The 27,687-nt window shown below is 42.9% G+C and overlaps 1 pseudogene; it reads left to right on the top strand.

Moving 5' to 3' along the window:
• The first annotated feature begins 3,030 nt into the window (after positions 1-3,030).
• On the top strand, positions 3,031-27,346 carry LOC104237436 (putative transcription elongation factor SPT5 homolog 1; annotated as a pseudogene).
• The last annotated feature ends 341 nt before the right edge of the window (positions 27,347-27,687 follow it).

Genomic DNA, 27,687 nt, shown 5'->3' with positions numbered 1-27,687 from the left:
ATATCTGGTGTGTTCTTTATTTGGGTTTTAATTGAAGGCACTAGTGATCTTCTGTAGAATTCGTTTTAGTTATTGCTATTCTCTGGCAGCTGTATGGTTGTATTTTAAAAAACAACAGAAGACGATCGCTGAAATCTTATTTCACCTTTACTGCGAATTTCTGTATGGGGCAGGCCTCTTTATTCTTGGCTATTTTTAGACTTTTGTATTTTGTATTTCCCGATCGCTGAGAGCACTCTCACTAGCACAAGGTTATCTTCACATAGTGCTTTGCTCCTGCTGCTACTTGCTTACGACTTTATAGGGTCTTGTACTTGAATGTGGGGATTAGGGATGCACCGTCTGAGTTAGTATAATGTTGTGCCATCTCATTATTTGGAATTACTTTTGTTCTTTTGCCTAAACTGTGTAAAAGTACAAGCACGTGAAACCAGCGGAATTTATTACACAGGGAATTTCATTTATTTTCGCGGATCAACTTCTATAAATTGCGGACTATGACAAAAATATAATATTAGCTAGTTTATGTTTTATGGTGTGTTTGTTTTTCTCCCAATTCAAGGCTATGGACAACAAACGTGCGGCAAGGTTTTGATTTTCAATTGGCAGGTACTAGTAAAAAAAAAGAGACCAAATCTTCTTGCTTGGCGTAAGATAATTTGCATGCCCTGTGACAGATAAAGCGACAAGGATTAATTGGAATAAACAATTCATTTAGTGCACCATAAGTTTAAGACTAACATGAGTTCAATTTATAATGAGAACACGGAAATAAAAATAGGGCCAATTAACATCAGAACTTCATCGCAAAGAAGATTAGGAAACACGAACCATCGTTGACAGGGACTCGGCCTAAACAAATGACATCTAGTTATCAAAATTTTCATTTTCTGATTGTATTACATCTGATGACTTTGCACTTGGATTCGGCCCAACCAAATTACCATGTTGAGCTATATATGATAAAAGCAAACCATAATTTTGAGAAATAGTGCGAAATTTATATGAATCTATTGACTGATTAATTAGGATGTTGGTTATATTCGAATAGTTCACTAATCAATTTGTTTATTGTACCTTGTCAAGTCGTGACAGATCGGTAATCACCAACCATCTACTATTATTTTCTTCCATATTTACAAACATCATCAACAAGAAAAAGAGATGTATAATACTCGCGGATATAACTTCCTTAACAATTCAACAGAAATGCAAAGATACCTTCATTATGTCAGTATTATACTATGTATATTTATTCTACAAATAAATTCTTGCAACAAACCAAAATAAGGTTAGAGAAAGAAACATTGTTCAATTATGTTCAGTTATTCAACTATGTTTCTTTTTAAGTTATGCACTGTTATGCCTCGATTCAATTTAGCTTTTAGTAGTAATTCAGAAATTGAAAAGAACAATTGGAACTCTTTATTCAATTTCAATGGATAATAGCCTTCGTTATTACATGCAACTGTCAGAAATGAAGAATTGGGTTTAAGAAAGAAGAGGAGAAGAAGAATCTAGAAGAAGGAATTAGATAGAGAACTAGTGGAGAGTGTAACTGAAAATATCGACTAACTCCCTTCCACTACCTAACTAACCGTATTTATTCACTTCCATTTGGGCTGAATGAGAGAGTCGGCGCTATTGGGCTTCATACTTGGCCCAATTCCTTGGTCTGCCCGTCTGCTAAAGTGGCCCAGCCCATTTATTACACAACCAACCTTATCTACCTACTTTCCCAATTCATAACATTCCCTATCCCTTCGAGAATAAGAGTGTATTGTGGGCCGGGCCAAGCCCGGGACCGCGTGCCAAACGGGTCAGTCTCAAACGGGCCGGTCTCTAGTTGTGCAAAAGCCCATAGCGAGCCGGTCCTTACCAAAAAACCGTGAGCCCGGGACAACGGTCAACCGGTTCAACCGGGCCCAACGGCTAATTTTAAAAAAAAAAAAATTAAAAAGGGACAACGGTCAGATATTTAAAATGTAGCCGTTGGACTGCATTTTTAGCCGTTTGACACTTTCAAAAACAGCCATTTGGCTCCCAAACTTTTTTTTAACCCCAAACTTTTTATAATTACACCTTTTCCCTATTCTCAACTATAAATACCCCCTCATTCTTTCATTTTATTCACAAATTCATCAATCTCTCTCATTTCTCAAACTCAAATTGAAGTATTCAAGTCTTCACTCATCTCTCATTTCTCAAACTCCAATTCTTAATTCAAGTTAAATCATGCCCGGTGATTCTAGATTGCACCCATTTGTTTTGGAACATTTTAATGTGGTAGAAGAAAATGAAGAAGTTTACATAATAAAGTGCAAGAACTGTGGTCGAGTCTACACTCGTCGTCGAAAGGAAGGGAAAGGCTCTTTAAGGAGGCATATAAAAAGTTGTCTTGCGCGTTCCCCAGACATTCGTATTTAAGATTTTAAGTTGATTTGAGATAATTTGTGTTATTTTAAAATTATTAGACGTATTATGCTTAATGTTCTAGTTTGTTAGATTAATTTGAAGTATTATGTTGAAGGTATTGAACTTTAATTTGAAGTATTAAATGTAAACTTTAATTTAAACTATATCTATAGCTTATATATATATATAGAGAGAGAGAGTTTAGATGTATTGAAAATATATATTGCCTTATATATATATATATATATAGTTATATATAAACAATTTATATTAGTATATACATATATAGTTTACAAGAAATTACCTTAGATAAAAAAAATAGTCCGGAACGAAAAAGCCCGTTTAGGCCTGCGGGCCCGACCCATTTAGCCTGAGACCATGTGGGCTTAGGAACGCAGTGGGCAGTTCCACTCATTTGGCCCGTTAGGTCCGGGACCGTTTGGCCCGTTTAGGCTCGGGCCCGGACCACAATACAACCTTATTTGAGAATGACCTTGTCCTCAACGCCGATGTTGAACCTGTTGAGCACAAAATCTGGAAAATGATGTTTGATATACCCCCAAACTTTTGCTAATAGTTTGAGACAGTTGTCCCGGATTGCTTGGCCGTTAAAACATGTCTAGGTCGTGGTTAAAGAGAAGTTTTTGCTGAAATGTTCCTCACGAAACTGAGTCTGGGATCAGATGGTTTGGTTATATTTACCATTGGCTGAAAGGAAATTATTTGACACAGATCCTCTCTGCCTTCACTGACAACACGGTGCCATCAGCTTAAGGGGTATTATTTGCCACAACAGCGTAAGCATTGGGCAGCAGCCAAATGGTTTGGTTAGATTTAACACCATTGGCTGAAAAGGAAATTATTTGAGACACATCCTCTCTTGTTTAACTTTTGTAGACAGTGGCGTCAGCTCAGGGAAATCTTCAGTAGGAAATACTCCATATAGTTTATGTGCAGTCCACTTTGTGGTTGCTGAATTTTGTTTTCCAGTTTTTGAGTTCCAAGCTAGTGGGGCGTGAATTTTTGTCTGTCTAGAATGAACCTATCAGACACTTTGTTGTTAATTAATGTTAATAGGTTTGAGCGTTTTCTATTCTTCTATATCTCTCCGTGCATAGCTTCTTTTGGTTGGTGTTGATTGTTAGATTTTTCGGTTTGCAGATTTCATAGTAGATGGTGGAGCGGAGATACCTGATGAGGATGGTGCCAGACGTGAATATCGTCACCGGATGTTGCCACATGATGACCAAGAAGAAGACCTTGAGGAGCTTACGAGAAGCATTCAGCAAAGATATGCGAGGTCAGCTCATGTGGAGTATGATGAGGAAGCAACAGAAGTTGAGCAGCAAGCTCTCTTGCCATCTGTCAGGGATCCTAAGCTGTGGATAGTGAAATGTGGGGTATGATATTGGCAGGCTACCTTAGCGTTCAGCATCTTATCTTTTTGTTTTTTGTTTTTAACCTTAAACATTTAATCTTCTAATTTATTTCTACATCGTATTTTGTAGATTGGTCATGAGAGGGAGGTCGCTGTTTGCCTAATGCAAAAGGCGATTGATAGAGGATCAGAATTGCAAATTCGATCAGTTGTAGCCCTTGATCATCTTCAGGGCTATATATACATAGAAGCAGACAAAGAAGCCCACGTGAGGGAGGTACATTATAAGAGGATACATTATGCATTGTTATGACTCAAATTACAGCATTAATGTTCCATACAACATAATGCGTCTGTTGAGTAACAATAACCGATTATATGTACGCTGGCTGCTACAGGCTTGCAAGGGTATGCGCAGTATATATGCCCAAAAAGTAACACTAGTTCCTATCAAAGAGATGACTGATGTCCTTTCCGTTGAAAGCAAAGCGGTTGATCTTACGAGGGATACTTGGGTCAGAATGAAGACGGGAACTTACAAGGGAGACCTTGCGAAGGTTGTCCAGTACTCTACATTATGTGTTTCAATGAGTAAATTTGACGTCTCATCTGACATTCAACGATTCTGCTTTGTAGGTTGTGGATGTATATTATGACACACAGAGGGTCACTGTAAAATTAATTCCACGGATTGACTTACAGGCTCTCTCTAACAAGTTGGTATGTTTACTTGATGGATTCTTGTACTTTGACATTTACTAGGTCTTTATTTGGCTGGAGAGACTGATAGGTTCAGTATTCTTGAGATACATGATTGTTAAATGTCAATGTTGTAAGAACCTTTTTACTTCCTAATCTCATTATCAGGATCGTTAGTACCTGGCCGACTTATACACCTTTTGTAGAGCATTACTAAAATTTTTGCTTACCTGTTCAAAAGAAATATTGATGTCCTAAGAGCCAGTTGATATGCCGCCTTGCTTTTGTTGATACTGTTTTTGTAGGAAGGAAGGGAAGTTCAAAAGAAAAAGGCATTTATTCCTCCGCCACGCTTTATGAATATTGATGAAGCTAGGTAATTGTTCCTTGGTGTCTTGTTTCAGCAAGAGCACAACCCATGGTCTATATAGAACTGTTGAATTTGTTTCTCATTGTTGTAGAGAGATGAATATACGTGTAGAGCGTAAGCGACACCAGTCAGGTGACTATTTTGAGAATATTGGAGGTATGCTGTTCAAAGATGGTTTCTTATATAAGACAGTAGCAATGGAATCAATCAGCACCATGAACGTACAGCCAAGTTTTGATGAACTTGAGAAGTTTCGCCAACCTGGTGAGGGTGGGGATGGTGATATGGCTAGTCTATCTACTTTGTTTGCCAACAGAAAGAAAGGTCACTTTATGAAGGGTGACCGCGTTATTGTGGTAAAGGGGGATCTCAAGAACTTGAAAGGATGTGTTGAGAAAGTTGAGGAAAATACTGTTCATATCAGACCAAGTGTGAAAGATCTTCAGGTGGATAGTATTCCCCCTTCTTTAAATACGTGTTAAATGTGTCATTCATTCATCAAGTGTCTCAGAAGGAACGAGTACTATATTTTTCATCATGTTTCCCTGACTTTGGCAGGATACTCTGGCTGTTAGTGACAGAGAGCTCTGCAAGTACTTTGAGCCCGGAAATCACGTGAAAGTAATATCTGGTTCATCTGAAGGTGCAACCGGTATGGTTGTTTCTGTTGAGGAGCATGTGGTAAACTTGGTATCAGATACAACCAAGGAGCTTGTAAGTTGAGGAAGTCTGGTAATTTGAGTCTCTAATCTGAAGTCCTTCAGAATAATGCTGATATATACCATATATTTTTTTTAATATCTGCAGCTCCGTGTATTTGCTGATAATGTTGTTGAGAGCTCTGAAGTAACATCTGGTCTCACTCGTATTGGGGAGTATGAGCTCCATGACCTTGTAATACTAGAGTAAGCACTTTCTTGTTATTAGAGTAACATTAAACAGTTTAGTCCTTTTCGAACTAATAGCTAATTTTCTAAAGTGATTACGTTTTTGCAGCAGCAAGAGTTTTGGCGTGATTATACGTGTAGACAGTGAAGCTTTCCAGGTGAATACTATAATTTTGAGGTTTGAATTATTCTGTTAACTGTGTTGTTCACATTTGAGCGATAATATAGGTCCTTAAAGGTGTCCATGATAGACCTGAGGTAGCACTTGTTAGACTTGGAGAGATCAAAGGGAAAATTGAGAAGAAAGGGAATGCCCAAGATCGGTTTAAGAACTAGTTAGCGGTGAAAGACGTGGTAAAAGTTCTTGAGGGTCCTTGCAAAGTGAGTAATTGGCGTTTCAAAAGATTTTCTTGTTACTAACATTGTTCATACATGGTGTTTGTTTTCATCATAACCATTTTTGTTACTTATAGGGAAAACATGGTCCTGTGGAACACATCTTCAGAGGAGTTGTTTTTATTTATGATTGCCATCACCTTGAGCATGCTGGTTTTATTTGTGCCAAAACACAATCATGTGTGTTGATTGGTGGCTCATGGGCAATTGGTGATAGAAATGTATGTCTGTATTTTCTTCTTGGAGTTTGAGCTCGCTTTTGATTTTTCAATTCTATCTTAATTATTGTCTTGCGGGCTGAATATTGTGCATACGATGGAACTCCTCTAGGGTCATCCCTTCTCATCAAGATTTGCGAATCTCAGAACTCCACCACATGCTCCTCAATCTCCAACAAGATCATTTAGAGGTGGCCCACCTATGAGTTGTAAGTTTCTGATAATGGTGTTATCTTGATGTTTTAAGTAATTTTTTTTACGTGTGGAGTCCATCTGATCATCTGACTTTTAAGTTAAATGCTATTTGTCACATTTGTGATCTTTATTTTGCTGTTCTCTGTTTAGTCAGTAATCTCTCAACTTTCATGCTTGGTGTGCTCTAGATGGAGGAAGACAGAGAGGTGGAAGGGTACATGATGCTTTAGTTGGAGCTAGTGTGAAGATTTACCATGGACCATTTAAAGGTTGTAAGGGGCGTGTTGTTGCTATCAGAGGAACTTCTGTCCGATTTGAACTGGAAGCACCGATGAAAGTTGTTACAGGCAAGTGTCCCTCATACTATTTTCTGAGTTGTGTGTGTGTGTGTGTGTGTGTGGGGGGGGGGGGGGGGGTTACCAAAGGTGATTCCTTAAACACAAAGGGCCCTCTTTCTAATTTTTGGACAGTCATCCAAATTTAGGCAGAGATTTCCTTTTTCAACTTTCTGTTGTTTCCATCTTTTGATTGCTTTCATTCTTTGCTGACTGCGATGTTTCCTGCAGTTGAACGCAATCATTTCAACACAATTCCGGTAAGTATATCGCTGCAAACCTTGAGTTGTTGAGTGTTTTAGTGTTCACTGTCTAGCTATTGTTCTGTTTATTTTAGGGAACCATTTAGATATGGCTTGGGACGTGAAATACCATCACTTCTTTCAAGGACTCTACTCCCCACCCATCTATGATGAAGACAGCTTCAAAATAGTGTTGGATGAAATAACCAAATTAGTTTAATTTTTGAATGTTGTGCTACTTTTTAATTGTTTAGAGTTTTTAAGTTTTGCCCGTGAGCTTAAAAATCTTTGTTGCATACAATTTTGCCTGGGGATTGGAAAAAAATTGATGGGTGGCACAAAAGAAAAAAAGTAAGTTGTTTTTAGGGGTGCCACAAAAGTAAAAAAGAAAACCCTCTAATTTTAGGAATTTTTGTGCGGTGGCAACCAAAACTTTTACGGAGTTGTGTGAAAAAGAAATATTTTTTGAAAAAAAGGGGTAGTAAGTCGGGAAATCTTCCCTCTTAATAGAAATATATAATAACGTGTAAAATAAAACAGCCTTTAGTTTTAGGAATTTTTACGCAGATTTGCTTAATTATAAACATGCTTATTCTTTTATAGAGGTTCTGTTTAATTGCATATCTCATATATAATTATCAATTGTATACTGTTTAAAGTAACAAATTGGGCTCCAATTTTCTCTATTTTCTGTTTTTCTTTTTTCTTCCCCAAATTCAAACCTCTTCACCCAAAATTGAATACACTAATTCCACCATTGAAACTTAATACGCTATTAGAATTTGAGGATTATGACATCGAGTTAAATGCAGTACGGAAAGGAAATTGAAGTATTTTCCAAAGGACAGTTTTATGTTAACAGAGTGATGGAGTGGGTCAATTCCTTATTTCCATTGTAACTCAGTTGAACTTTCAAGATCCGAATTGAAATTCGTTCTTATTTACAGTTGAGTGAGTTACTAAAGATTAGAGTTGGTTTAGTTAAAATTTCAAGACTTAAACTCGGAAAGGAAGGAGAATAATATTGTACAGTCCTACCTCTTTAAAACGTCTTCATATAACAGTCATTCACTATAAAGCTAAGTTTTGCTCGGAACCAATTTTTTATGTTATATTTCACTTTTCTATAATAACCTTTTACCTATAAAAGCAACATCCATCTTTATAGTAGTACGTTCTTTATAAAATTACCCCTCTATAACATCCATGTAGAATTCCTAATAAGATCGCCAATAATAAGTTTAAAGATTTGACCTCAACATACTGCTACTTGGATTGAGATAGAAGATTCAACTGTTAACCTCTTAGATTACCTTCAAGGGAAAACTATTAGATATCCTTTTGTTGAAAGTTTGGATATCTTCACTAATTCAAGCGTTATATCGCTAGAAAGAGACTGAAATCTACGAAACAAGTTATAATTACAGAGTTTTTCCATCAATCTTAAAAGAATTTAATGTTCTAGTAGCTTTAAAATCTATGCTCTAGAGTTTAAATCTTCTACAAGTATATTTAAAATATATGTTGTTCGTATAATTGCTATAAATTTTTTGAATTGAGATTGAAGATTGAAATTATTTGGGTAAGTGTAATGACCTGACCGGTCGTTTTGAGCTCGAGCATGTTGTTCGACGGTTTGAGACTTTGAGCAGCTTCACTTCATGTATTATGACTTGCACGTGTAGTTGGTTTTGATTTTCGGAAAGTTCGGCATTGATTTGGAAGGATAATTCTCAATTCGGGAGTTCTAAGTTGGAAGAGTTGACCAAGGTTTGACTTTTAAGTAAACGACCTGAGAATCGAGATTTGAATATAGGTTCGTAAGATGGTTTCAGACTTGGGCGTATGTTCGGGTTGAGTATTGGATGGTATGGGAGCGTTTCAGCGCTTAATAATGGAAGTTTGTATTTTGAAGGTTTTGAAACTTGCTAAGTTTGACTTGGAGTGAATTTAGGTGTTATCAGACTCCGGGCGGTATTCCGGGACCTTGAATTGGTTTATTTTATTGATTGGAACTTCTGCGTGAAGTTTGGTTGTGATCCGGAATGTCTAAGTGTGCTTTGGATGCATTTCGGTAAAGTTTGAATGTTTGGCAGTTAAGAGAAGGTTTTGATTGTCGATTCGTGGTTTTGATGTTATTCATGGTGTTTTGAGCCTTTGGACAAGTTTGGATAAGGTATTTGGACTGTCTTATATGGTTGGACGGGGTCTCGAGGATCTCGGGTGTGTTTCGAGGTGGTTTCGGACCAAGTTTTGATAATTTGGTGCTGCTGGTGTTGGTTAGAAGAAGCATTTTTGGCTGCTGGGAATTTGTGCTCAGTGTTCGTGATGGAGGACTCGCGTTCGTGAAGGTGTGGGGGGCATAGGTGCATCGCGTTCGTGACAAGCGCGTTGCGTTCACATAGGTGAGGCTGGGTCTAGAGAATGGCCTTTGCGTTTGTGAAGGTAAGGTCGCGTCCGCGATGATCGGGCCTGGTAAGGAATCGTGTTTGCGAGCCTGATCTCGCAATCACAAAGAAGGATTTGGAGCTGGAGTTGAGTTTGTGCTTCGCGAACGTGAGGCACATGTCGCGTTCGTAGAGAAGGACGCCTGGCAGATTATATGTTAGCCAAGTCAGGATTTTTCTCATTTCAACTCATTTCTCTCTTGCTTTGGCGATTTTTAGGCAATTTTGAGGAGCCATTTTCATCATCTATCATGAGGTAAGTTATTCCCACTTGTTGCAAGTTAAATACATGGATTTTAAAATGGAATTTGGTAGAAATTATGAGGGTTTAAAAAAAATCCTAGAAATAGTATTTTTGAGTTTTGACCACAAAATTGGACATGGAATTGAGAATAAATTATGTATTTGAGTTCGTGGTGCTATGGGTAATAACTATCTTCGAAAATTTTCAAAATCTGGGCGCGTGAGCTCAAGGGTTGACTTTATTGACTTTTCGGATGGAATTGAGAACTATTATTAATTGTTAAATTACGAGTCTTTGGGTATATTTTGATTGATTGGCACGCTGTTTGATTAGTTTCGGATCGTTTGGCATTGGTTTGAGGAGTTAGAGAGGCATTGGAGCCTGTTATCGAATTTTGAAGCGAGGTGTGTCTCCTGTCTAACCATGTGAGGGAAAATATACCTGGTAGGTACTATAATTGTTATATGCTACATGTTGTGGGAGCTACGCATGTATGAGATGACGAGTGTCAGTGCATATGCTAGAATTCCTAATTAGGTCCAAGTAGACTTAGACTCACACCATGCTTTAATTGTAATATTTGAGTTATTCTTGCCTATTTAATTGCTTTAATATATATTTGCCTGAGACTAGAGTTGCGTAAATTATCGGACTTGCGATTTTAGATATTTGGTGAGCTACTTGATTAGCAGAAGAGAGTATACTTCCTTCTACGGATTTTTTCCGTGTTGTACGAATTTATCCGAAAGTTTCTTGAATCTCATAACTCACACATATATTCGTGAGTGGGGCCAGTGACACGTCATGTTTCACTATTTGTGACGACCCAGAGGGTCATCACCAGTTTTCTCCCTTTTTTCGTTCTTTCGAGGCCTTGAAAACCTCACCTTTAGTTGCCTCGATTTGTGTGAGCAGTCCGGGCGCGTAGCTAGAAAAGCTTATGTGTTAAATTATGTGAAATTTGATAAATTGTGGCTTTAAAATGGTTAAAGTAGACTTTAGTCAACATTTTGGGTAAACGGACCCGAACCCGTGATTTGACGGTCCCGGAGGGTCCGTAAAAAAATACGGGACTCGGGCGTATGCCCGGAATCGAAATCCGAGGTCCCGAGCCCGAGAAATGAATTTTTAAAAGAAATTATTTTTCTGAAATTTATTTGGAAATTTGAAATGAAAATGGATTAGAAAGCATTGGTATCGGACCCGTATTTTGGTTCCGGCGCCCGGTACAGGTCTTATATGTGGTTTAAGCGCTTTCTGTGAAATTTGGTTGAAATAGGACGTCGTTTGATGTGTTTCGGACTTAAAACTCTAAATTTGAAAGTTTATGAAGTTTGAAGAAAAATGATGATTTTGAGGCTTGATTCATTGATTTTGATGTTATTTCGGCGATTTGATCGCTCGAGTAAGTTCGTAAGATGTTATTGAGTTAGTGTGTGTTTGGTTAGGAGCCCCGAGGGCTCGGGAGTGTTTCAGAGTGGTTTTAGCCTTAGAGATGTTGCAGAATCTGCTGTCTGCTGTTGCCCAATTCTTTGTTCTATGTGATCGCATAGCTGAGTCCGCGATCGCATAATGTAAATTCTCAGGGGTCCAGTTTGTTCTATGCGATCGCATAGATCCTCCCGCGATCGCATAGTGTTAGCCTGAGAAGCCCTATATTTTCCTCCTATGCGATCGCGACCTTGCTTCCGCGATCGTAGTGCATACCAGACCTGACCATATGCGATCGCAATCCCTTCTCCGCGATCGCATAGAGCAATTTTGCCTAGTTATAAATTTTTATTCCAGAACAGTGTAGTTACGGGATTTTCATAATAACACACGAGCTCTTTCTTCTCCAAGGTCCTTAGGTGTCCATTGAAGCTCTCTTTCACCAATACTTCTTGGGTTAGTAAATTCCCACTTATTTTCTTCATTTTCCATCATTAACTATTGAGTTCCTAAGCTTAAATCATGTAATTTAGAGTAGAAATTAGGGATTTTGGGAATTTTGCGTGATTCAACCTCAATTTGGGGTCGGGTCTTAAAATAAATTATATATTTGAACTCGTGGGGTTATGGGTAATCGGGTTTTGGTCCGAGCCTCGTGTTTGGATCGTGTGGGCCCGGGGTCGAATTTTTGTATTTTTGGAAGAATGCTAGGAACTTTATACCTAAGCTATGGGATTTTGTTATCGAGTCTTCATTGATATTATTGAATTAATTATGCCTAGATATCGTTGTTCCGCAGTCAGATTATAAAGGAAAGGCGATATTTGAGGGTTGATTGCTATTCTTTGGACCGAGGTAAGTGTTTGTTCTAACTTTGGCTTGAGGGAATAGGATTAGAGTGTTGTTTGCTAATTGTTGAGTACGGTATATAGACATGGTGACGAGTATCTATACACCGGAGTCTAGCATGACCGTGAGTCTTATTTGTGTTTATTCGGATTTTGTGATATCTCTTCCTTGTTAAATTGATAAATTTCATATGATGTGAAGAGTTTGAGGAAGAATTATGATTTGTACATTCTTGGAGCATTGGCTCGAGTATATTATAAAGCGTGAAAGTATATGAAATGATTGAACCCCTTTGGAGCGTTGGCTCAGGTGGTAAAGTGAGATAAGAGGCAAAAGTGAAAGAAAGAGAAAGAATTATCGAATTGTTCCCTAGCCGGGATGTTTGCCCTTTTGTTGATTATCTCCCTTGTCGGGATGCTGAGATTATTGATATTGTTCCCTTGCCGGGCTTTGATTGTTTAATTGTGCTCCCTTGCCGGGATTTAGCTGTTTAATTGCATTCCCTTGCCGGGATTTCCTATCATTATTTGTTCACTCCCTTGCCCCTTTGTTTGTGATTGTTGTTGGGTGAGGAAGAGCGATAGAGCACGAAGGGTGATGCCGTGCATTGTTTGTTATTGTGAGGAAAGAGTGTAAAAGCACGAAGGGTCATTCCGTGCCATGTTTTGAATAATTATGCATGAAGGGTCATTCCGTGCCATGTTTTGAATGATTATGCACGAAGGGTCATTTCTGCCATGTTTTGAATATTATGCACGAAGGGTCATTCCGTGCCATATTTTGAATATTATGCACGAAGGGTCATTCCGCTATGTTTTGAACATTTATGCACGAAGGGTCATTTCGTGCCTTGATATGAGAGTTTATGTGAGGAAGAGCACGAAGGTTAATGCCGTGTACCTTATATGATTGTTTTGATGAGAACGAGAGTAAAAGCACGAAGGTTGATGCCGTGCAACTGTCGATTAACCTGTTCTCCTTAACTGTTGCTATTGTACAGTTTCACTTCTCTATCTGTTGACTTTATATCTGAACTGTTACACCCCTATAACATGTTCCCTCCCCCTCTTAGCTGTTTAAATTCTGTGTATTCCTTTTTTATTGCATATATCTGCATAGGTTGTTTTTGGTAGGCTCCGTCTAGCCTCGTCACTACTTCGCCGGGGTTAGGCCGGACACTTACCAGCACATGAGGTCGGTTGTGCTGATGCTACACTCTGTGCATCTTTTTGCACAGATCTAGGAGCAGCTTTTGGACCTCAGCAGTAGGATTTGATCGGGAGCTGACTTCAGTCCAGGGACTTTCGAGGTAGCCTAGCTGACGTCCGCAAGCCGGAGTCCCTTCCTATTTTACTTAGATTGTTTCCTTTTTGTATCAGAACAAAGCATTGTATCTTTTATTCAAACCTTGTTTGTAGTACTCTCTAGTAGTTCGTGAGTTAGTGACACCAGTTTCTTGTCGTGCGGTTCTATTTCTCAAATATTGATTGTCTTTCTACTCTGTTCTTTCGCAGATAGCGAGGACACACGCTTCCTTATCGAACGCGCAGCAGCCCGAGCCTCCAACAACAGCTCGTAGTAGGGACAGAGGGCGAGGTCGAGGCCGTGGCAGAGGCCGAGGACGGGGCAGAGCTCAGCCCCGAGCAGCAGTTCCAGAGGTGGAGCCTCATGTTGATTATGATGATGAGGTTCCAGCTCCAGCAGCTCCGGTGGGCCCAGCTCAGGTCCCAGAGGGTTTCATAGCCACTCCAGTGCTTCAGAACGCTTTGGTCCAATTGGTAGGCTTCATAGAGAGCGTCTCTCGAGCGGGTTTGCTTCCAGTAGCACCAGCCACTTCTCAGGCTGGGGGAGGAGTTCAGACTCCTGCTACACGTACTCCGGAGTAGGTAGCTCCCCAGGTTCAGGTTCCGGTGGTTCAGCCAGCAGTGACAGTTCAGCCGGGTACAACGGCTCAGACCGGCGATGGTGCGGCTATGTCCGCCGATGCTCTGTGGAGATTGGATCGATTCACCAAGCTATTCACTACCACATTCAGCGGTGCTTCTTCAGAGGATCCCTAGGATTTCTTATACAGCTGCCACGAGGTTCTCAGAAACATGGGTATTGTTGAGACCAATGAGGTTGATTTTGCTACATTTCGCTTGTCTGGATCCGCCAAGACTTGGTGGAGGGATTATTGCTTAGCGAGAGGCCTATCGGAGGCAGTTTGAGCGCCTCCAGCAGGGTTCCATAACTGTTATCCAGTATGAGACTAGGTTTATCGACTTAGCTTGCCATGCTCTTGTCATACTTCCTACCGAGAGGGAGAGGGTGAGGAGGCTTATTAATGGTCTGATTCGGCCGATTCGTCTTCAGATGGCCAAGGAGGCCGGGAGCAAGATCACATTTCAGGAGGCAGCCAATGTGGCCCGCAGAGTTGAGATGGTTCCGTCATAGGGAGGTGGTCATGGGTCGGATAAGAGGCCCCGTCATTCAGGCAGATTCAGTGGTACCTCGTTTGGAGGTAGAGATTCGTATGGTAGAGGCTATCCTCCTAGGCCCTTTCAGTCAGCTCTCTAGGTCTCTCAAGGTACTCCAGGTGGTAGTGGTTCTCAGCCATATTATTCTGAGCAGCAGTCCGTCAGTGCACCACCACTTCAGAGCTTCAGGGGAGGACATTCAGGTCGACAGGTTCAGCAGTCTCCGCAGCCGAGGGCTTGTTATAGTTGTGGTGACCCGAGTCACATTGTTAGATTTTGCCCTCGAGCTTCGGGTAGTTCTCAGCAGCAGGGTCCTCGTCCTATGGTTCAGGCACCAGTTGCTCCACAACCTGCCCATCCAGCTAGAGGTGGGGGTGGAGGACGTAGAGGTGGAGCTCAGACCGCCAGAGGTAGAGGTCAGCCAACAGCCGATCGTCCCAGGGATATGATTCAGGGAGGTGGGGCCTAACCCCGATGTTATGCTTTGCCAGCCAGGCCAGAGGCTGAGTCATTCGATGGTGTTATTACAGGTACTATTTTGGTCTGTGATAGAGATGCTTCAGTGCTATTTGACCCTGGATCTACGTATTCATATGTGTCGTCCTATTTTGCACCCTACCTGGTTACGCCTAGTGAGGCCTTGAGTATTCCTGTGTATGTATCTACACCAGTGGGTGATTCTATAGTGGTTGATCGGGTTCATCGTTCCTGTGTTGTGGTGTTTAGGGGACTTGAGACCCGTGTTGATTTGTTGCTCTTAGATATGGTGGATTTTGATGTTATATTAGGGATGGATTGGTTGTCCCCGTATCATGCGATCTTGGATTGTCATGCCAAGACTGTGACTTTAGCCTTACCGGATTTGCCCCGTTTAGAGTGGAGAGGGACTCCTGGTCGTTCTACCCGCAGTGTTATTTCGTATGTGAAGGCTCAGCATATGGTCGAGAAGGGGTGTTTGGCCTACTTGGCTTATGTTCGTGATTCCAGTCCTGATATTCCCTCTATTGAATCTGTGCCCGTGGTTCGTGAGTTTCCTGAGGTTTTCCCATCAGACTTGCCAAGGATGCCACCCGATAGGGATATTAATTTTTTGCATCGATTTGGCTACGGGCACTCAGCCCATTTCTATTCCGCCATATCGTATGGCCCCGCCAGAGTTGAAAGAGCAATTGCAAGACTTGCTTGATAAGGGTTTTATTAAACCTAGCGTATCGCCTTGTGGTACGCCGGTTCTGTTTGTAAAGAAAAAGGATGGCTCGATGAGAATGTGTATTGATTACCGACAATTGAACAGGGTTACAATTAAGAATAAGTATCCATTGCCGAGGATTGTCGATTTGTTCGATCAGCTTCAGGGTGCCAAGGTATTTTCAAAGATTGACTTGAGATCTGGCTACCATCAGTTGAGGATTAGGGCATCCGATGTCCTTAAGACAACATTCCGCACTCGGTACGAGCATTATGAGTTCTTGGTTATGTCATTTGGGTTGACCAATGCCCCAGCAACCTTTATGGATTTGATGAACCGAGTGTTCAGGCCTTATTTGGACTCGTTCGTGATAGTCTTCATTGATGATATTTTGATATATTCCCGCAGCCGGGAGGAGCACGAGCAACATCTTAGAGTGGTTCTTCAGACCTTAAGGGATAGTCAGTTATATGCTAAGTTCTCGAAATGCGAGTTCTGGTTGAGCTCAGTTGCATTTCTGGGTCATGTTGTATCAGCAGAGGGTATTCAGGTTGATCCAAAGAAGATTGAGGTAGTCAAGAACTGGCCTAGACCAGCATCAGCCACAGAGATTTGGAGTTTTTTGGGGTTAGCAGGTTACTATCGTCGGTTCGTGGTGGGGTTTTCATCCATTGTAGCCCCGATGACCAGGTTGACCCAGAAGAGAGCCAGTTCAGATGGTCGGACGAGTATGAGGCGAGCTTTTAGAAGATCAAAACAGCTTTGACTACGGCACCGGTATTGGTTTTGCCTATAGGTTCATGGCCTTATACAGTATATTGTGATGCATCTCGTATTGGACTTGGTGCAGTGTTGATGCAGGATGGCAAGCTCATTGCCTATGCTTCGAGGCAGTTGAAGGTGCATGAGAAGAACTATCCAGTGCATGATTTGGAGTTGGTAGCCATTGTTCACGCATTGAAGATTTGGAGGCACTATCTGTACGGCGTGGCGTGTGAGGTGTTCACGGATCACAAGAGTCTTCAGTATTTGTTTAAGCAAAAGGAGTTGAATTTGAGGAAGAGGAGGTGGTTAGAGTTGTTGAAAGATTATGACATCACTATCATATATCACTCGGGAAAGACCAATGTGGTGGCCGATGCCTTGAGTAGGAAGTCAGCCAGTATGGGCAGTCTTGCTTATATTCCGGTCGGTGAGAGGCCGCTTGCTTTGGACGTTCAGGCTTTGGCCAATCAGTTGGTGAGGTTGGATATTTCTGAGCCTAATAGAGTATTAACTAGCACGGTCGCTCGTTCTTCGTTATGGGAGCGTATCCGTGATTGGCAGTTTGATGATCCCCATTAGATGATGATGATGGTGTTTTGAGATTGCAGGGGCGAGTTTGTGTGCCCAATGTTGATGGGATTCGAGAGTTGATCTTAGCGGAGGCCCATAGTTCCCGGTATTCTATTCACCCAGGCGCCGCGAAGATGTATCAGGACTCGCGACAACATTATTGGTGGTGTAGAATGAAGAAGGATATCGTTGCCTTCGTGGCTCGGTGTTTGAATTGTCAGCAGGTTAAGTATGAGCATCAGAGGCCTGGTGGTTTATTTCAGAGGGTTGAGCTTCTCGAGTGGAAGTGGGAACGGATCACCATGGACTTCGTTGTTGGGCTCCCGCAGACTCGTAGGAAGTTCGACGCAGTTTGGGTCATTGTTGATAGGCTGACCAAGTCGACACATTTCATTCCTGTGGCAGTCTCCTATTCATCCGAGAGGTTAGCTGAGATCTATATCCGGGAGATTGTTCGCCTTCATGGTGTGCCGATATCTATTTGCTCAGACCGAGGTACGCAATTTACCTCGCATTTCTGGAAAGCAGTCCAGCGAGAGTTATGCACCCAGGTTGAGTTGAGCACAACATTTCATCCTCAGACGGACGGACAGTCTGAGCGGACTATTCAGATATTGGAGGATATGCTCCGAGCTTGTGTCATTGACTTTGGAGGTTCGTGGGATCAGTTCTTGCCTTTAGCAGAGTTTGCCAACAACAACAGCTACCAGTCGAGTATCTAGATGGCTCCTTATGAGGCTTTGTATGGTAGGCGATGTCGATCTCCGGTTGGATAGTTTGAGCCGGGACAGGCTCGGTTGTTGGGTACAGATTTAGTCCAGGAGGCTTTGGACAAGGTCAGGATCATTCAGGATAGACTTTGTACAGCTCAGTCCAGGCAAAGGAGCTATGCAGATCGAAAGGTTCGAGATGTGGCTTTCATGGTTGGTGAGCGGATATTGCTCCGAGTGTCGCCTATGAAGGGCGTGATGAGATTTGGGAAGAAGGGTAAGCTTAGCCCTAAGTTCATTGGTCCATTTGAGATTCTTGATCGAGTGGGAGAGGTGGCTTATATACTTGCATTGCCACCGAGCTTTTCAGCCGTACATCCAGTGTTTCACGTGTCCATACTTCGGAGATATCGCAGCGATCCATCCCACGTGTTAGATTTCAGCACTGTCCAGTTGGACAAGGACTTATTTTATGAGGAGGAGCCAGTAGCTATTCTAGACAGGCAGGTTCGCCAGTTGAGATCGAAGAGTTTTCCTTCGGTTTGTGTTTAGTGGAGAGGTTAGCCTCCTGAGGCATCGACCTGGGAGTCCGAGTACGATATGTAGGACCGTTATCCTCACCTTTTCCCCAACTCAGGTACTTCCTTCGTACGTCCGTTCGAGGACGAACGATTGTTTTAGAGGTGGAGAATGTGACGACCTAGAGGGTCATCACCGATTTTCTCCCTTTTTCCGTGCTTCCGAGGCCTTGAAAACCTCACCTTTAGTTGCCTCGATTTGCGTGCGCAGTCCGTGCGCGTAGCCGGAAAAGCTTATGTGTTAAATTATGTGAAATTTGATAAATTGTGGCTTTAAAATGGTTAAAGTTGACTTTGGTCAACATTTTGGGTAAACGGACCCGGACCCGTGATTTGACGGTCTCGGAGGGTCCGTAGAAAAATATGGGACTCGGGCATATGCCCGAAATCGAAATCTGAGGTCCCGAGCCCGAGAAATGAATTTTTAAAAGAAATTGTTTTTCTGAAATTTATTTGGAAATTTGAAATGAAAATGGATTAGAAAGCATTGGTATCGGGCCCGTATTTTGGTTCCGGTACAGGTCTTATATGTGGTTTAATCGCTTTCTGTGAAATTTGGTTGAAATCGGACGTCGTTTGACGTGTTTCGGACTTAAAATTCTAAATTTGAAAATTTATGAAGTTTGAAGAAAAATGATGATTTTGAGGCTTGATTCATTGATTTTGATGTTATTTCGGCTATTTGATCGCTCGAGTAAGTTCGTAGGATGTTATTGAGTTAGTGTGTGTGTTTGGTTAGGAGCCCCGAGTGCTCGGGAGTGTTTCGGAAGTGTTTCGGAGTGGTTTTAGCCTTAGAGATGTTGCAGAATCTGTTGTCTGCTGTTGCCCAGTTCTTTGTTCTATGCGATCGCATAGCTGAGTCCGCGATCGCATAGTGTAAATTCTCAGGGGTCCAGTTTGTTCTATGCGATCGCATAGATCCTCCCGCGATTGCATAGTGTTAGCCTGAGAAGCCCTATATTTTCCTCCTATGCGATCGCAACCTTGCTTCCGCGATCGCAGTGCACACCAGACGTGACCATATGCGATCGCAATCCCTTCTCTGCGATCGCATAGAGCAATTTTGCCCAGTTATAAATTTTAATTTCAGAACAGTGTAGTTACGGGATTTTCATAAAAACACACGAGCTCTTTCTTCTCCAAGGTCCTTAGGCGTCCATTGAAGCTCTCTTTTACCAATACTTCTTGGGTTAGTAAATTTCCACTTATTTTCTTCATTTTCCATCATTAACTATTGAGTTCCTAAGCTTAAATTCCTGTAATTTAGAGTAGAAATTAGGGGTTTTGGATGGAGTTAGGTTTTTGGGAATTTTGAGTGATTCAACCTCAATTTGGGGTCGGGTCTTAAAATAAATTATATATTTGAACTCGTGGGGTTATGGGTAATCGGGTTTTGGTCCGAGCCTCATGTTTGGATCGTGTGGGCCCGAGGTCGAATTTTGGTATTTTTGGAAGAATGCTAGGAACTTCATACCTAAGCTATGAGATTTTGTTATCGAGTATTCATTGATATTATTGAATTAATTATGCCTAGATATCGTTGTTCCGGAGTCGAATTATAAAGGAAAGGCGGTATTTGAGGGTTTATTGCTATTCTTTAGACCGAGGTAAGTGTTTGTTCTAACTTTGGCTTGAGGGAATAGGATTAGAGTGTTGTTTGCTATTTGCTAATTGTTGAGTACGGTGTATAAGCATGGTGACGAGTATCTATACACCGGAGTCTAGCATGACCGTGAGTCTTATTTGTGTTTATTCGGATTTTGTGATATCTCTTCCTTGTTAAATTGATAAATTTTATATGATGTGAAGAGTTTGAGGAAGAATTATGATTTGTACATTCTTGGAGCATTGGCTCGAGTATATTATAAAGCGTGAAAGTATATGAAATGATTGAACCCCTTTGGAGCGTTGGCTCAGGTGGTAAAGTGAGATAAGAGGCAAAAGTGAAAGAAAGAGAAAGAATTATTGAATTGTTCCCTAGACGGGATGTTTGCCCTTTTGTTGATTATCTCCCTTGCCGGGATGCTGAGATTATTATATTGTTCCCTTGCCGGGCTTTGATTGTTTAATTGTGCTCCCTTGCCGGGATTTAGCTGTTTAATTGCATTCTCTTGCCGGGATTTCCTATCATTATTTCTTCACTCCTTTGCCCCTTTGTTTGTGATTGTTGTTGGGTGAGGAAGAGCGATAGAGCATGAAGGGTGATGCCGTGTATTTTTTGTTATTGTGAGGAAAGAGTGTAAAAGCACGAAGGGTCATTCCGTGCCATGTTTTGAATAATTATGCACGAAGGGTCATTCCGTGCCATGTTTTGAATATAATGCACGAAGTGTCATTCCGTTCCATGTTTTGAATATTATGCACGAAGGGTCATTCCGTGCCATGTTTTGAACATTTATGCACAAAGGGTCATTTCGTGCCTTGATATGAGAGTTTATGTGAGGAAGAACACGAAGGTTAATGCCGTGTAACTTATCTGATTGTTTTGGTGAGAACGAGAGTAAAAGCACGGAGGTTGATGCCGTGCAACTGTCGATTAACCTGTTCTCCTTAATACTTGGCTGGTCTAACTCCAATAGTAGGCATCATCACGACTCCCGATGATGGAAAATTCGGGTCGTGACAAGTTGGTATCAGAGCACTAGGTTACTTAGGTCTCACAACTCATGGACAAGCTCGGTAGAGTTTGAGGTATCGGTACGGAGACGTCTGTATTTATCCTCCAGATGCTACAGAGTTAGGAAAACTTCACATTGGTTCTTTTTTGTCGTGCGATTCTGATTCTTAAATACTGATTGTTTTTCTATTCTGTTCTTTCGCAGATGGCGAGGGCACGCGCTACCTCATCGACCGCGCAACAGCCCGAGCCCCCAGCAGCAGCTCCTAGTAGGGGCAGAGGGCGAGGCTGAGGACGGGGCAGAGCTCAGCCCCGAGCAGCAGTTCCAGAGGTGGAGCCTCATGTTGATTATGCTGATGAGGTTCCAGCTCCAGCAGCTCCGGTGGGCCCAGATCAGGTCCCAGATAGTTTCATAGCCACTCTAGTGCTTCAGGATGCTTTGGTCCGATTGGTAGGCTTCATAGAGAGCGTCTCTCGAGCGGGTTTGCTTCCAGTAGCACCAGCCACTTCTCAGGCTGGGGGAGGAGTTCAGACTCCTGCTACACGTACTCCGAAGTAGGTAGCTCCCCAGGTTCAAGTTCCGGTGGTTCAGCCAGCAGTGGCAGTTCAGCCGGGTACAGCGACTCATACCGGCGATGGTGCGGCTATGTCCGCCGATGCTCTGTGGAGATTGGATCGATTCACCAAGCTATTCACTACCACATTCAGCGGTGCTTCTTCAGAGGATCCCCAAGATTTCTTATACAGCTGCCACGAGGTTCTGAGAAACATGGGTATTGTTGAGACCAATGGGGTTGATTTTGCTACATTTTGCTTGTCTGAATCCGCCAAGACTTGGTGGAGGGATTATTGCTTAGTGAGACCAGCCGGATCGCCATCTTTGAATTAGGAGCAGTTTACAGTGTTGTTTCTAGAGAAGTTTCTCCCCGTTACTTAGAGAGAGGCCTATCAGAAGCAGTTTGAGCGCCTCCAGCAGGGTTCCATAACTGTTACCCAGTATGAGACCAGGTTCATCGACTTAGCTCTCCATGCTCTTGTCATACTTCCTACCGAGAGGGAGAGGGTGAGGAGGCTTATTGATGGTCTGATTCGGCCGATTCGTCTTCAGATGGACAAGGAGGCCGGGAGCGAGATCACATTTCAGGAGGCAGCCAATGTGGCCCGCAGTGTTGAGATGGTTTCGTCACAGGGAGGTGGTCATGGGTCGGATAAGAGGCCCCGTCATTCAGGCAGATTCAGTGGTACCTCGTCTGGAGGTAGAGATTCGTATGGTAGAGGCTATCCTCCTAGGCCCTTTCAGTTAGCTCTCCAGGTCTCTCAAGGTACTCCAGCTGGTAGTGGTTCTCAGCCATATTATTCTGAGCAGCAGTCCGTTAGTGCACCACCACTTCAGAGCTTCAGGGGAGGACATTCAGGTCGACAGGTTCAACAGTCTCCGCAACCGAGGGCTTGTTATAGTTGTGGTGACCTGAGTCACATTGTTAGATTTTGCCCTCGAGCTTCAGGTAGTTCTCAGCAGCAGGGTCCTCGTCCTATGGTTCAGGCACCAGTTGCTCCACAGCCTGCCCATCCAGCTAGAGGCGGGGGTGAAGGACGTAGAGGTGGAGGTAGAGGTCATAGAGGTGGAGCTCAGACCGCCATAGGTAGGGGTCAGCCAGCAGCCGATCATCCCAGGGATGTGATTCAGGGAGGTGGGGCCCAGCCCCGATGTTATGCTTTGCCAGCCAGGCCAGAGAGTCATCCGATGCTGTTATTATAGGTACTATTTTGGTCTGGGATAGAGATGCTTCAGTGCAATTTGACCCTAGATCTACGTATTCATATGTGTCGTCCTATTTTGCACCCTACCTGGTTACGCCAAGTGAGGCCTTCAGTATTCCTGTGTATGTATCTACACCAGTGGGTGATTCTATAGTGGTTGATCGGGTTCATCGTTCCTGTGTTGTGGTGTTTAGGGGACTTGAGACCCGTGTTGATTTGTTGCTCTTAAATATGGTGGATTTCGACGTTATATTAGGGATGGATTGGTTGTCCCCGTATCATGCGATCTTGGATTGTCATGCCAAGACTGTGACTTTAGCCTTACCAGATTTGCCCCGTTTAGAGTGGAGAGGGACTCCTGGTCGTTCTACCTGCAGTGTTATTTCGTATGTGAAGGCTCGGCGTATGGTCGAGAAGGGGTGTTTGGCCTACTTGGCTTATGTTCGTGATTCCAGTGCTGAGATTCCCTCTATTGAATATGTGCCCGTGGTTCATGAGTTTCCTGAGGTTTTCCCATCAGACTTGCCAGGAATGCCACCAGATAGGGATATTGATTTTTGCATCGATTTGGCTCCGGGCACTTAGCCCATTTCTATTCCGCCATATTGCATGGCCCCGCCAGAGTTGAAAGAGCAGTTGCAAGACTTGCTTGATAAGGGTTTCATTAAACCCAGCGTATCGCCTTGGGGTACGCCGGTTCTATTTGTAAAGAAAAAGGATGGCTCGATAAGAATATGCATTGATTACTAACAATTGAATAAGGTTACAATTAAGAATAAGTATCCACTGTCGAGGATTAACGATTTGTTCGATCAGCTTCAGGGTGCCAAGGTATTTTCAAAGATTGACTTGAGATTTGGCTACCATCAGTTAAAGATTAGGGTATCCGATGTCCCTAAGACAACATTCCGCATTCAGTATGGGCATTATGAGTTCTTGATTATGTCATTTGGGTTGACCAATGCCCCAGCAACCTTAATGGATTTGATGAACCGAGTGATCAGGCCTTATTTGGGCTCGTTCGTGATAGTCTTCATTGATGATATTTTGATATATTCCCGCAGCCGGGAGGAGCACGAGCATCATCTTAGAGTGGTTTTTCAGACCTTGAGGGATAGTCAGTTATATGCTAAGTTCTCGAAGTGCGAGTTCTGGTTGAGCTCAGTTGCATTTCTGGGTCATGTTGTATCAGCAGAGGGTATTCAGGTTGATCCAAAGAAGATTGAGGTAGTCAAGAACTGGCCTAGACCAGCATTATTGGTGGCGTAGAATGAAGAAAGATATCGTTGCCTACGTGGCTCGGTGTTTGAATTGTCAGCAGGTTAAGTATGAGCATCAGAAGCCTGGTGGTTTATTTTAGAGGATTGAGCTTCTCGAGTGGAAGTGGGAGCGAATCACCATGGACTTCGTTGTTGGAATCCCGCAGACTCGGAGGAAGTTCGACGCAGTTTGGGTCATTATTGATAGGCTGACCAAGTCGGCGCATTTCATTCCTGTGGCAGTCTCCTATTCATCTCAGAGGTTAGCTGAGATCTATATTCGGGAGATTGTTTGCCTTCATGGTGTGCTGGTATCTATTATCTCGGACCAAGGTACGCCGTTTACCTCGCGTTTATGGAAAGCAGTCCAACGAGAGTTAGGCACCCAGGTTGAGTTGAGCACAACATTTCATCCTCAGACGGACGGGCAGTCCGAGCGGACTATTCAGATATTGGAGGATATGCTTCGAGCTTGTGTCATTGACTTTGGAGGTTCGTAGGATCAGTTCTTGCCTTTAGCAGAGTTTGCCAACAACAACAGCAACCAGTCGAGTATCTAGATGGCTCCTTATGAGGATTTGTATGGTAGGCGATGCTGATCTCCGGTTGGATGGTTTAAGCCGGGACAAGCTCGGTTGTTGGGTATAGATTTGGTCCAGGAGGCTTTGGACAAGGTCAGGATCATTCAGGATAGACCTCGTACAGCTCAGTCCAGGCAAAGGAGCTATGCAGATCAAAAGGTTCGAGATGTGGCTTTCATGGTTGGTGAGCGGGTATTGATCCGAGTGTCGCCTATGAAGGGTGTGATGAGATTTGGGAAGAAGGGCAAGCTTAGCCCTAAGTTCATTGGTTCATTTGAGATTCTTGATCGAGTGGGAGAGGTGGCTTATAGACTTGCATTGCCAACGAGCTTATCAGTCGTACATCCAGTGTTTCATGTGTCCATGCTTCGAAGATATCACGGCGATCCATCCCACGTGTTAGATTTCAGCACTGTCCAGTTGGACAAGGACTTGTTTTATAAGGAGGAGCCGGTAGCTATTCTAGACCGACAGGTTCACCAGTTAAGATCGAAGACTTTTCCTTCGGTTCTTGTTCAGTGGAGAGGTCAGCCTCCTGAGGCATCGACCTGGGAGTCCGAGTCCGATATGCTGGACCGTTATCCTCAACTTTTCCCCGACTCAGGTACTTCCTTCGTACGTCCGTTCAGGGACGAACGATTGTTTTAGAGGTGGAGAATGTGACGACCTAGAGGGTTATCACCGGTTTTCTCCCTTTTTCCGTGCTTTCGAGGCCTTAAAAACCTCACCTTTAGTTGCCTCGATTTGCGTGCGCAATCCGTGCGCGTAGCCGGAAAAGCTTATGTGTTAAATTATGTGAAATTTGATAAATTGTGGCTTTAAAATGGTTAAAGTTGACTTTGGTCAACATTTTGGGTAAACGGACCCGGACCCGTGATTTGACGGTCCCGGAGGGTCCGTAGAAAAATATGGGACTCGGGCGTATGCCCGAAATCGAAATCTGAGGTCCCGAGCCCGAGAAATAAATTTTTAAAAGAAATTGTTTTTCTGAAATTTATTTGGAAATTTGAAATGAAAATGGATTAGAAAGCATTGGTATCGGGCCCGTATTTTGGTTCCGGCGCCCGGTACAAGTGTTATATGTGGGTTAATCGCTTTCTGTGAAATTTGGTTGAAATCGGACGTTGTTTGACGTGTTTCAGACTTAAAATTCTAAATTTGAAAGTTTATGGAGTTTGAAGAAAAATGATGATTTTGAGGCTTGATTCATTGATTTTGATGTTATTTCGGCGATTTGATCGCTCGAGTAAGTTCGTAGGATGTTATTGAGTTAGTATGTGTGTTTGGTTAGGAGCCCCGAGTGCTCGGGAGTGTTTCAGAAGTGTTTCGGAGTGGTTTTAGCCTTAGAGATGTTGCAGAATCTGCTGTCTGCTGTTGCCCAGTTCTTTGTTCTATGCGATCGCATAGCTGAGTCCGCGATCGCATAGTGTAAATTCTCAGGGGTCCAGTTTGTTCTATGCGATCGCATAGATCCTCCCGCGATCGCATAGTGTTAGCCTGAGAAGCCCTATATTTTCCTCCTATGCGATCGCAACCTTGCTTCCGCGATCGCAGTGCACACCAGACCTGACCATATGCGATCGCAATCCCTTCTCTGCGATCGCATAGAGCAATTTTGCCCAGTTATAAATTTTAATTCCAAGAACAGTGTAGTTACGGGATTTTCATAAAAACACACGAGCTCTTTCTTCTTGAAGGTCCTTAGGCGTCCATTGAAGCTCTCTTTCATGAATATTTCTTGGGTTAGTAAATTTCCACTTATTTTCTTCATTTTCCATCATTAACTATTGAGTTCCTAAGCTTAACTATTGATCGGGAGCTGACTTCAGTCCAGGGACTTTCGAGGTAGCCTAGCTGACGTCCGCAGGCCGGAGTCCCTTCCTATTTTACTTAGATTGTTTCCTTTTTGTATCGGGACAAAGCATTGTATATTTTATTCAAACCTTGTTTGTAGTACTCTCTAGTAGTTCGCGAGTTAGGGACACCAGGCTCTGGGTAGAGATGTATTTAGACTTCCGCATTCGATTTCCGTTATCTAAGTTTAAAGACTTCCGCTTTTATTTAATTGTCTTGTTTTATTTATATTGTTGCGAATGTTATCAGCAATGTATTAATACTTGGCTGGTCTAGCTCCAATAGTAGGCATCATCATGACTCCCGATGGTGGGAAATCCGGGTCGTGACAAGTTGGTATCAGAGCACTAGGTTACTTAGGTCTCACAACTCATGGACAAGCTCGGTAGAGTCTGAGGGATCGGTACAAAGACGTTTGTATTTTTCTTCTAGAGGCTACAGAGTTAGGAAAACTTCACATTGGTTCTTTCTTGTCGTGCGGTTCTGTTTCTCAAATACTGATTGTTTTTCTACTCTGTTCTTTCGCAGATGGCGAGGACACGCGCTTCCTCATCGACCGCGCAGCAGCCCGAGCCCCCAGCAGCAGCTCCTAGTAGGGGCAGAGGGCGAGGCCGAGGACGGGGCAGAGCTCAGCCCCGAGCAGCAGTTCCAGAGGTGGAGCCTCATGTTGATTATGATGATGAGGTTCCAGCTCCAGCAGCTCCGGTGGGCCCAGATCAGGTCCTAGATAGTTTCATAGCCACTCCAGTGCTTCAGGACGCTTTGGTCCGATTGGTAGTCTTCATAGAGAGCGTCTCTCGATCGGGTTTGCTTCCAGTAGCACCAGCCACTTCTCAGGCTGGAGGAGGAGTTCAGACTCCTGCTACATGTACTCCGAAGTAGGTAGCTCCCCAGGTTCAGGTTCCGGTGGTTCAGCCAGCAGTAGCAGTTCAGCCGGGTACAGCGGCTCAGACCGGCGATGGTGCGGCTATGTCCGCCGATGCTCTGTGGAGATTGGATCGATTCACCAAGCTATTCACTACCACATTCAGCGGTGCTTCTTCAGAGGATCCCCAGGATTTCTTATACAGCTGCCACGAGGTTCTCAGAAACATGGGTATTGTTGAGACCAATGGGGTTGATTTTGCTACATTTCGCTTGTCTGGATTCGCCAAGACTTGGTGGAGGGATTATTGCTTAGCGAGACCAGTCGGATCGCCATCTTTGACTTGGGAGCAGTTTACAGTGTTGTTTCTAGA

The sequence above is a fragment of the Nicotiana sylvestris genome, chromosome 4 (genome assembly GCF_000393655.2).
Source record: "Nicotiana sylvestris chromosome 4, ASM39365v2, whole genome shotgun sequence".
In the NCBI taxonomy this organism is placed as follows: Eukaryota; Viridiplantae; Streptophyta; class Magnoliopsida; order Solanales; family Solanaceae; genus Nicotiana; species Nicotiana sylvestris.
This window is presented reverse-complemented; position numbering and strand designations above follow the sequence as displayed.